Raw genomic sequence first — 11,787 nt, forward strand, 5'->3', positions numbered from 1 at the left:
TGCCAAATATCAAGTTGCTATCTTAATGATCATAGCTAGAAGTTATGAGCATTTTTCGAAACCTAAACGCGAAACCTAAACGCAAAGTGTGACGGAAGGACGGACGGTCCGATCACTATAATTATGCCCTCCTTCGGGGGCATAAAAAAAACAGATCAGTAAATATAATTGAAAACAGTATTTATTAAACAATAATAATTTAAAGATCCATATAGCGCAAGTAACTGAGTAATGTTACCCTTCAAAAACAATAGTCAACAAGTAACAAGGGGTATGTAAAAATGAACTTTGATATTGGTTTAAATTGCATAAAACCTACCAATAGTAAACTGCATTTTTTTCAGTTTTTTAACAACAAAAGTAAAATGGTGATATCAGAATCAAAGTGACAACTGACTGAGAAATCATTGTGATAAAATCTGAATGCACCAAATTGACTATAATTTGAATAACAAAACAGTAACAAGTTTAAGTCTTAAAACCGTTATTACTCATTGTTAATCTAAATATATGGCGGTTCCACAGATTTCTTGTATGAAAAAGTGATTATAAACCGCAAATTCAAGCCTCTTATTTTGTGAATTTAAACAAAAGATGACTCAAAACCTAGCCCTATAATTACCAGACCCCCATTCAATTTAAGCCTTTGAAGTGTAATGACCCATGGATCAAGGAAATTTGTAATAATTTATTGAAAAACTCATGTATTGAAGAAAACTACTCACAAACATTTTTGTTAATTCAATAGTGATGCTTAAGATAAGCAAAAATAACTTTATACTAATGAATTATTTATAGGGACAAAGTTTTCTTAATCACTGTCTTTGCTTTTGTTTTTGTTTGTTTGAACTGGTTTCACTTGAGCAGTTTAAATCAGCTTTAAAGGGACTCATTCAAAGTTTATTAAAATGATAATTTAAAAAAAAGGAGATTATAGCTCCCACTGGACTGTCAGGTGATTAGAGGAGCTAAACGTTATTAAAGTTGGGGTAACTGATCTGAAATGATCAATGCAAAGTTTTCTTGGTTTAAACCCACTTTTAGGCTAGCCAAATTTAATAAACATTATTCATTCATACCACAATATGATACCACAATACATTTAACACCATTCATCTTATGAGCCGATACAAAGCATGACACAATAATATACCATAACGGTTGCTGTGGTAATTTCAGTCATTTTGTATACAATGGTTAACTTGGTACCCACCAATTACTATTATTTCTACATATCTACAGTATACAGGTAATGGTAGTAGTTTACTATACTCAATACAAAACTAATTTTGGGTCTGTAGTGATGGGGGCGTATTTAATACATGCTGTTCTATTAAGACCACCCTGCAATCTAAGGGCCATGATTTACTGCTTTACATGTTCTTCTGCTCAATTGAGTCAGATAATTGGGAGCAACCCTGATGTTAATTGTTTAATTGGGGCTTATACACACCCTTTCAGACTGGGTAACCTAATACCTGGCCCGGTGAGGTTGGGTAACTTAATACCTGGCCCGGTCAGGCTGGGTAACTTAACCCATTATGCCTAGTGGACTGTCCCATCCTTCTAAATTGGATCAATTTATTTCCAAAATAAGGGATGTCTACTATATTTATTTCTATATTTAGTATATTTCTTGCAGAAATTCCTTTAAGCAAACTGCTCGACCCAGTTGAGACGCCGCATCATGCCAAAGTCTTTTTTCTAGACGCTAGGCATATATGGGTTAACAGCTAGACCCAGATGAGACGCCGCATCATGCCCCTGCCTTTTTACTAGACGCTAGGCATAAATGGGTTATTCCCTAGCCCAACAATCATGGCTGGCTAAAAAAGGGTAATCCGTGGTAGATCATGATATTCCAGTGTTTTTTTGGTGGATAGGGTCAAATTTGGGGCTGATATACCGTATATGTCCTTATTGACGCGCACTGCACGTGTTTTTTCAAGACCCCTGCGCGTTAAATACGAACCACTATTGCCTATTCTTCACATTTGAACAGTGTAACATTTTCATTAAAGCCGCTCATAACATTGTTTAATCCAATCGTATGACATAGTCTGCTGCAGACCCGCTACATCGGGATGTCCAATTTAACGCAAATCAGCTGTGGATCCCATTTTATTTTTCATAGACTTAGATATTTCTCCACTAAGAGACGCTCACCATTAAATCCAGTTTGACCCGGTGTTTTGTGAATTCACTGCGTCTAGTTGAGAAGTATTTATAGTGTGACAAACAATACACCCGAATGCTCAATACCATACAGTTGGCGTCATCGGCGTAAAGTGCACGTGCCACCCATGACAACCTCCTTTCACTGCTGCCTAGCACCCGAGTTACAAGCAGTCCTCGAGGAATTTACATCGACAAAATATATAATCAATCATGAACAATGTAATTGGTAATTGCTTTACAGAAACAGCGTACTCGTTCCGTTTTGTTTTAAGAAATCACATGCATAATGATTGTACGCGATCACGATCACCAAGTTATTTAATTAATTATTATTATTGTTGGTTTGTAACCTACATGTACGTAGTATACTCGCACGGTAGCATATTTACAGCGTCACCATGTTGCAAACAAAATGGCTGCAAAAATGATGTTTTCAGATGTAATTTGCCACTCTTTAATGGAATACTGGCTAAATAAATCTTATCTTATGGTTCCGATTAATTCCAATGAACCCCAGATAAGATGGCCTGCGCGTCTATTAGGGTCTGAGGGTCAATAAGGACATATACGGTAAGGCCCCTATGCAATGTTTAAAAGCCTTTTTTGCCAACATAACTTCAACAAGCAAATTCGTTAAATTGATATCCCCCTCAAATAAACTTCTGGACACAAATATATCTGGATGGATGGACAAGGCCAACGTGCATCATTCAAAGCATTTTTTCAAGATACGAAGGGCCATAACTCTGTTATTATCCAATGGTGTACAATGCCATTTGGCGTGCATCATCCTCTTATCCATATATATACTCACACCAAGTTTCAATGAAATCCGCCAAAGCACTTCCAAGATATAGCTCCGGACACAAAAGTGCCGGACAGAGAGAAGGACAAAAAGACAGACGGACGGAAAGACAGACGGACAGACAATGCCAATACAATATCCCTCCGCCAATGGCGGAGGATAAAAATGTCCTTACTGAAGATTTCTTAAACAAGAGGGCCAAGATGGCCCTAGTTCGCTCACCTGAGAGGAGTCGGTTCATTCAATCTTTACCAAATGTCAAACTTGACCTAGATATTGTCCATACAAACATTCTGGTCAAGTTTCATCATTATTTCATCTGATAGTCATGATCAATGTACCTATGAAGTTTCATGATCCTAGGCGTAAGCATTCTTGAGTTATCATCCGAAAACCATTGTTCTAAGTTAAGTCACCCTGACCTTGACAGCCATTGTGTGAATACGTTTTTTGGCACTGTGACCTTGACCTTTGACCTAGTGACCTGATAATCAATAGGGGTCATCTGCGAGTTATTATCAATATACCTATGAAGTTTCATGGACCTAGGCATAAGCGTTCTTGAGTTATCATCCAGAAACCATTTTACTATTTCAGGTCACTGTGACCTTGACCTTTGTCCTAGTGACCTGAAAATCAATAGGGGTCATCTGCAAGCCATGATCATTGTACCTATGAAGTTTCATGATCCTAGGCATAAGCGTTCTTGAGTTATCATCCAGAAACCATTTTAATATTTCGGGTCACCGTGACCTTGACCTTTGACCTAGTGACCTAAAAATCAATAAGGGTCATCTGCGAGTCATGATCAATGTACCTATGAAGTTTCATGATCCTTGGCATAAACGCTCTTGAGTTATCATCCGGAAACCATCTGGTGGTCGGACGGACCGACATGAGCAAAACAATATACCCCCTCTTCTTCAAAAGGGGGGGGGGGGGGGGCATAATGAGAAAACTGCCCCCCTCCCAGCAGCCATGTTATTCAACTGACCGGAACCATTTTTTAACTCAACTCTCGTATCAAGGAAACAAATGTTCTGAGCAAATTTCATGAAAATTGGGCCAAAAATGTGACTTCTACTGTGTTCACATGTTTTCACTATGTACATATAGAGAAAAATGCCCCGCCCACTGGCGGCCATGTTTTTTCACCGATCCCGACCATTTTCAAACTCGTCCGAGATATCAATAAAACCAATGTTTTGACCAACTTTCATGATGATTGGGCAAAAATTGTGACTTCTAGAGTGTTCGCAAGGTTTCTCTATAGCCAAATAGGGAAAACTGCCACCATATACATATAGAGGAAAATGCCCCGCCCACTGGCGGTCATTTTTTTTGCACCGATCTCGACCATTTTCAAACTCGTCCGAGACATCAATTGAACCAATGTTTTGATCAACTTTCATGATGATTTGGCAAAAATTGTGACTTCTAGAGTGTTTACAAGGTTTCTCTATAGCCAAATAAGGAAAACTGCCCCGCCCACTGGCGGCCATGTTTTTTAACGGATCGGAACCACTTTTGAACGAAGATATCAATAAGACAAACATTTTGACAAAGTTACATGAAGATTGGGCATGAAATGTGACTTCTACAGTGTTTACAAGGTTTTTCTTTTATATCTAGTGACCTAGTTTTTGACCCGGAAAAACCCAGTTTTGAACTCGGCCGAGATTTCATTGGGACAAAGCTTCTGACCAAGTTTCATAAAGATGGGACAAGAAATGTGGCCTCTAGAGTGTTTACGAGCAAATGTCAATGGACGGACGGACGGACATACGACGGACAAAGACCGGTCACAAAAGCTCACCTGAGCAATCAGGTGAGCTAAAAAAGAAACGAAAAAAAAGAAGAATAAATCACAAAACTCAGATCAACTGCCTAAACTCTGTTAGTTGAACATTATCAAATTAAATATAAACAACACTTATATTCTCAATTATAATATTTGATGGCAAATAAAAAAACATCCCGCAAAATTTCCAATTTTAGTAAAATCAACATAATTTTTCCCTTTTTAAAGGGCCTGACTGCATGCTCAAACTTTTGAAAAAATACTTACTCACTGATTGACCTTTGATAGCGAACACTATGTGAAACCATCATCTGGGTAAAAAGCACTGAAAGAAGTTCACAGAATGATACTTTTTCAAGCAAAATTAAGACACAGCCTTTAACAAAACACTTACCTTATAAATAATTTAAAACCTCAAAATAATAACATCCAAATGATTTTCTTTTTAAAACTAATGAAAAACACCCAAAGTGTTTGTTTGTTAAGCCAGTCCACATAACAATGCAACATAAGTTTTATCAACCAATAACAAATTACATATACATATGTGCTGTGCTCTGTGAAAAGGGGATTTAATGCATGTGCGTAAGTGTCGTCCCAGATTAGCCTGTGCAGTCTGCACAGGCTAATCAGGGACGATATTTTTTTGCTTTTATTGAAATTTTCATTTCAAGACAGACTCATCTTGACAGTTATCAAGTGTTGGCGAAGTGTCTTCCCTGATTAGCCTGTGCAGACTGCACAGGCTAATCTGGGACGACACTTTTCATACATTTATTAAACCCCTTTTTCACAGAGTGCGACTCATATGTATAACAAAGAACTGACAGAAGACATCATGCAATCTGCTTTGGCTTTTGTTTTCATTGTCGCAATTTAAGTGACCATGTTTAAGTCATTCACGCTTTAGTCAAACAGGAAGGTCATGTATTGGTCATTTCTATGTGTTTAAGGGCTTCATTATATCAAAATAATTAAAAGGGCTTTACCATACTCAGTTAAAGGGAAATGTTCATTTACTGTCACTTATCACTTTACAACTTAGAAACATATTTTGATAATTTGTAGTCCCTTAGAAAGTTACATTTAGTTAAAGACCTTTCTTACTATATACAAGTTTAAAGGCCTCATTTCCATAACCCTTAGATACTAGCAAACAGCATAAAACCTGTTCTGGTTTTATGCTGTTTGCACATAGCCATTTTACTTTGTTTCTGAGCGGGAAAGGGCTTAAAGCAATTGTTTATAGATTTAGACATAGTTTGAAAATGCCATTCAATAATATCAGATCAAAGCATAGTCACAGAAGGGGACATCACTCTTCACTGTCATTTTAAGGGCCATGCCCCTTCACTGTCAATCAAGGAATACAGTCATTCACAGAGCCATAAACTTATAATCTTCGTTAACATACATTCTTTAAAATATCATGATTGTATCTGTAAACAACACGGCTAACAGGCTAAACATCAGCATATATTGTGGTATGCTGATGGCTTAGCACAACAGCCCTCGATATAACCTTTCCCTGCCATTTTATGGAATATTACCTTTTAGTGTCAATTCAAGGGATATTACCTTTAACTGTCATTTAAATGAACATGACCTCTCATACCATCATTTGAAAGGTCCATATATATATAACATTTCACTGTGATCCCAAAGGATTTTACCCTTAAATCATACTTATGGGAAATTACCTTTCACAGCCATTTAAAGGGATCTTTTCACGCTTTGGTAAATTGACAAAATTGAAAAAAGTTGTTTCAGATTCGCAAATTTTCGTTTTAGTTATGATATTTGTGAGGAAACAGTAATACTGAACATTTACCATGGTCTAATATAGCCATTATATGCATCTTTTGACGATTTTAAAACCTAAAAATTATAAAGCGTTGCAACGCGAAACGATTGAATAATTTGGAGAGTTCTGTTTTTGTCGTTAAATTTTGTGAAACTACGAAGATTGCTTATATAAGGTATAAAATACGTCATGAATATGTACTCGGCGGAATAGCTCAGTAGGCTAAAGCGTTTTTACTTCAGGACTCTGACAGGACTCCAGGGGTCACTGGTTCGAAACCTGGGCCGGGCAATGTTCTTTTCCTTTTTTAAATTTTATTCTTGATTTTTTACTAGAGCTTTTACGATCCAATGTTTACATTAATTTATCGATATAAAGCATTTAATGAATAAGTTAAAAAATGCCAAAATCTGTGAAAAGGCCCCTTTAATTAGGGATAGTACCAATCACTGACATATTAAGGGATATTACCCTCAAATCACACTTAATTGAATATAACATTACATTTCATAGTCATAACAAGGTTAATTACCCTTTCTTGTCACTTTTAGGGATACTACCTTTTTCTGACACTTTGAGTTGAGTTTCAGGGAAATTAACCTTGGTGATCACTTCAAACTTGAAATATTCACGGTCAATGTGTGTAACAAGAAGTCAGTTGTGAGACAGGTTCTTTAAAATGTAGAATAACTGCTTTCACATAGTTTAATTAATTTAAAAAACGCTTTTGTGTGGTATTCTTTTGGAAAATTTATAAGTGCTATTGGTTACCACAATAAATTAATTACCCATATAAAAATGTTTTTGTGAGGTATCTTTTGGTAGTCCTTTTGGTTACCACAATTAATTAATTATAAAAATATGTGTCTTTACTGACTGGGATGCTTATTTGGTTAGCTGGTTTACGTACAGACCCAGACAAGTTTTGCTGAATACTAACCACAACTATGTATTACATAAAACCTTAAACTCTGTGCTAATTTGATAGTAAAATCTTTCCCTCTAAGCAAATTTGATACGATTTAACAATTGCCCTTAAATTACTCTATATGATATTACCATTTCCTAAATGAGTCACAACTGAACAACAATGGGACTAATATCCTTGGATGATACGCTAACCCAGCTCATCGTATTCAACCCCATGCCAGATCAGGTGTCTCCAATCACTTAGAAGGTAATTCATAGCATTAACTTGATAGCGGGCCTAATTTGATTTTGTGGTCACCTATAAAGCAATGTGCAACACTGAGTGAGTCACTAGATGGGACATTTCCTCTAGTGGAGGATGAAATATGACACAGATATCTAGTCTAGTTTTGAAACAAGACCGTTCAAGAACATCAACAAGGTTTGCACTTAAACTAAGTTATTAAAGTGGTGTATTGATATTAAAGAATTAAAGCTAACAGTGAAATCATTTCAAGAGCAATCATGATACAGAAAAACAATCGTATTACAGAGTTGTATTCAAAAACATTTATAAGAATAAGAATATTCAATAGGCAATCTGTTATAAAATATAGGCATACAAAAATATGATATAAAAAGGGCAATGCAGCTATCAAAACTAGTATTAAAGAGCAATTATTTTAAAAGGGCATAGTGGCAGCTAATACAAGCACAATGTAATATTCAGTTAATGACTACCGTACCAGTATATGTTTTAAACATGTAACAAGAAGCATGGCATGGCCACACCACCAAATTTTCCAAAATTTAGTTATTATGTAATTAAAATAATTGTGCAGAGGGAGTCTAGAGTCAGGTCTGCATGTAAGCTTCCTAAACACAACATTTCAGCGCAATACCTCCATCCAAGCTCAAGTTACAGTGAATTCGTCTTGAACTTCATCTGTTTCAAAATGCAATCTCACTCTAGGTTTGTATGTAAGCTATCAAAATAAACAATCTCCTTAAAATACCCACATAAAAAATCAAGCTTTCGAGCGGAAGCAGTTTTTCAGTTTTTACAAACAGTGACCTTGATCTTTCCCGAACTGGTGCAAGATTGAATCCAAAGCCGTACATGCAAAATTCAGTATAACATCCCCATCCAAACTCAACTGTTGAGCAAAGACTGGTTTATATTTAAGTAACAGTGACCTTGACATTTACAGAGCTGGCTCTTAATCGACTCCCATTCTAGGTCAATACATACAGGCACAATACACACAAATTTTCAGTGCAGCACCTACATCCAGACCCAAGTTATTCACCGGAAATCATTTCACTTTTTTAGCAAAAGTAACCTTTTACAATGAACTGACCAGCCCAAAAAGCAATATGAGCTGAGTCTGCATATAAGCTAAATATACACAAAACTTATGTGCAATACTTCTACCCAAACTGAAGACAAAAGACATTGAAGTCATGCCTTATTTTTAGTGACCTTTACCAGGCACGCCCAAAATATAATCCAAAGCTAGGACTCTTTGTAAGCTTGATCTACCCTAAGTTTCATGAAGAAAGGTCATTATAAATTAAAGTCCTCGACCCAAAACAATCTGTTTACTGTTATTCTATTTTTAGTAACCGTGACCTTGAAGATAACATGACTTGTGCAAAGTTCAACCCCATGCTGTATTAATTATGCAAGTTACCTACACAAAGTTTCATTGCAACATCTCTGTCCAAACTAGTTATTGAGTGGGAACTGATTTTCTATTTTCAGTAACAATTATCTTGACCTCTCCCCCCCTCCCCCCTCCCCCCAATACAATCCAAAGCTAAGTCTCTATGCAAGCTTGATATATTCAAAGTTTCATCGAGACTGGGTGGTCAGTGAAAGTTAAAGTCATTGACTGGAAACTGCCGCCCACCATACCCCAAACTTTGTTGAAAGCCTCAGGTTTACTATTGCTAAATGGTTAATACTTCTTAAGGCTAACAATATTGGATTTCTAACAGAAAAAATAAAATTTCCTTCAAGTACAGCTTAAGTTTCTCCAATGCAGATTTTTGAATACCCAATACTGATCCAGGGTTCCAACTGTCATGTTTTACATTAACAGCTTACAGCAACTAGCATTATGTCTCTGAGATTACCATTTGACTTGAGATTCTTGGATAAAACATGTAACAGATGTTTTGGTAAATGACTAGTTAACAAAATAAACTAAGTGTTTATTGAGTATAGCAAGAAAGCTAATAAACAAATACTGAGATATGTTTTTACTGGTTTAACGCATCACATATTTGCTTCCAGTTTACATGCTAGCAAGTTTGCTCGCATAGTTACCTCTTTGACAAAGTAAAGGAAATGACCAATATAATGGGTCCCCTTCAAGTAGTATTATAAGCAGGGGTTTACAGTATCTGATGGGAGTTCTTTGTTAATTCCATATATATTATAATAAAATATTAGCTACAAAAAGTATTCCCAAATAAGTTTTTTTCTGCATGATATTTTATAATATGCTAGTTGATTTTCTTATTGAAAACTAAGTAACATACATCATAATACTCTTTTTTTATTTTGTTTAAGGGCATCCACTCCTGGTCGCTAACAAAGCTACAAATATTGAATAATCTCCCTTGTTCTAGCTCCATTACCATTACAATGAAATATCTCAATCTCACCTATGTTTAGCGTGAGCTGATCATTAATTGTATGGCACTTTTTTCATAGAGCCATTATTTTGTTTTATGCACATAAATTATTCAAAGGAATTCAACAAAATACTTAAATTTTTACGAAATTCCCTGGCATAGCTAGGCTCGTTTCTACTCCACTGGTCCTTGCCTCAATCATCCCTTTATTAAGCCGTTCATTCTCAAATCGACCTTTCGGTTTCCTTCACTCTGTCACATCCACCCGTTTGTGTTCCATCCTTTGGGTTGAACGCACAACTTAAATTCTTGTCGTTCTCTCTTGTTAAACACGAAAAAAACACCAGCAGTTGTATGCTTAAGTCCACAATTGTGAAAACCGTCATTAATTATTAACATTTAAAACCAGAGTAAAGTTGTTCGTCTCGTTGCCTTCTTCTCTCACATTTTCTCTCTTTTGAAAAAAAAGTAGATAGGTGTGTAATCTTTACAATTAGATCTACATGACAATCTATAATAAACCAAATAAAATTCAGTACGTGATAGGATTGTTACCCACAGTCACACATTTAAATCAGCAAGCGCTTTAATAACTAGTACTTCACTATTATGTGACGTCATTTAACGTTGACGTCATTGTACGTTGTGTTTTGAATATTGCTGCCGTTCTAGTGCGAGGTCACTTCGTTTTTCTAATAAGAATATTCAGTGTTAATTTGAGACCCCCAGGCCTGGCCTCTTTTTTGACAGTCTTCTAGTAGATGCAAATTGCACACCCATTATAACCAACTTCATGCGCACCCACTTTTAACATTTAACCCACAGGACCTGTTTCTCGAATTCGTTTACAACTGACCTATCCCTGTAGACTTTATACATTGACGCATCGGCTCAATATCTAAAAATTATGTGTATGCAGATATATGTCGATATTTACGAGTAGTTTTTATTTCATACATTTTTCACTGAAAAAAATGTTCCAACTGTATTTTTAGCAGTATTATTCGTGATAACCTTCACTGCAAGTCATAATCATCGACCGTTCATAAACTTTTGTAAGAATCAGGTGTAAATCTCGTGTGGCTATATAAAGAAGCTGTTCCTAACTTACTAGCTTTATTTGTTTTCGCAATATATTTTATTTCAAAATGGGGAACTTCATCACTATCTCTTTAAGGAATTGAACCCTCATTTTCACAATATTGAGTCATGTGCTATAAAAACCACTGGTAGACACCTACACATTCAAATCGTGATCAGGTAATAAAATGAAAGCATTTTGTTCCTGCATGTCCCTTTGAGAAATCCACTCCTATCTGATGTTTACAAAATAAGGCCAAGCCCGTGTACTTATTTGTTTCCCAATTATTTAAAGAAACCAGAAAATCAATTTTGATAGGTCTAGCTTGCGTAATCCTGTTTTAAAGCTTTTACACTTAAGAGCTAATGTTTAGATTTATGATGGCTATTCTTCATTTTCACCAAAGTTGATTATAAAGAAAACAATACGTCACTCTAAACTGCAGAAATTTGCTTTTTAATTAGCAATTTTTAAACATTCACCGTGTGAAAACATAACAAGCCTTTTCTTACATACATTTTTTTAACAAAATCATATTTATTGTAAAATCAAAGAATTCAATGCTC

Source organism: Dreissena polymorpha, chromosome 7 (genome assembly GCF_020536995.1).
Source record: "Dreissena polymorpha isolate Duluth1 chromosome 7, UMN_Dpol_1.0, whole genome shotgun sequence".
NCBI classification, from domain to species: domain Eukaryota; kingdom Metazoa; phylum Mollusca; class Bivalvia; order Myida; family Dreissenidae; genus Dreissena; species Dreissena polymorpha.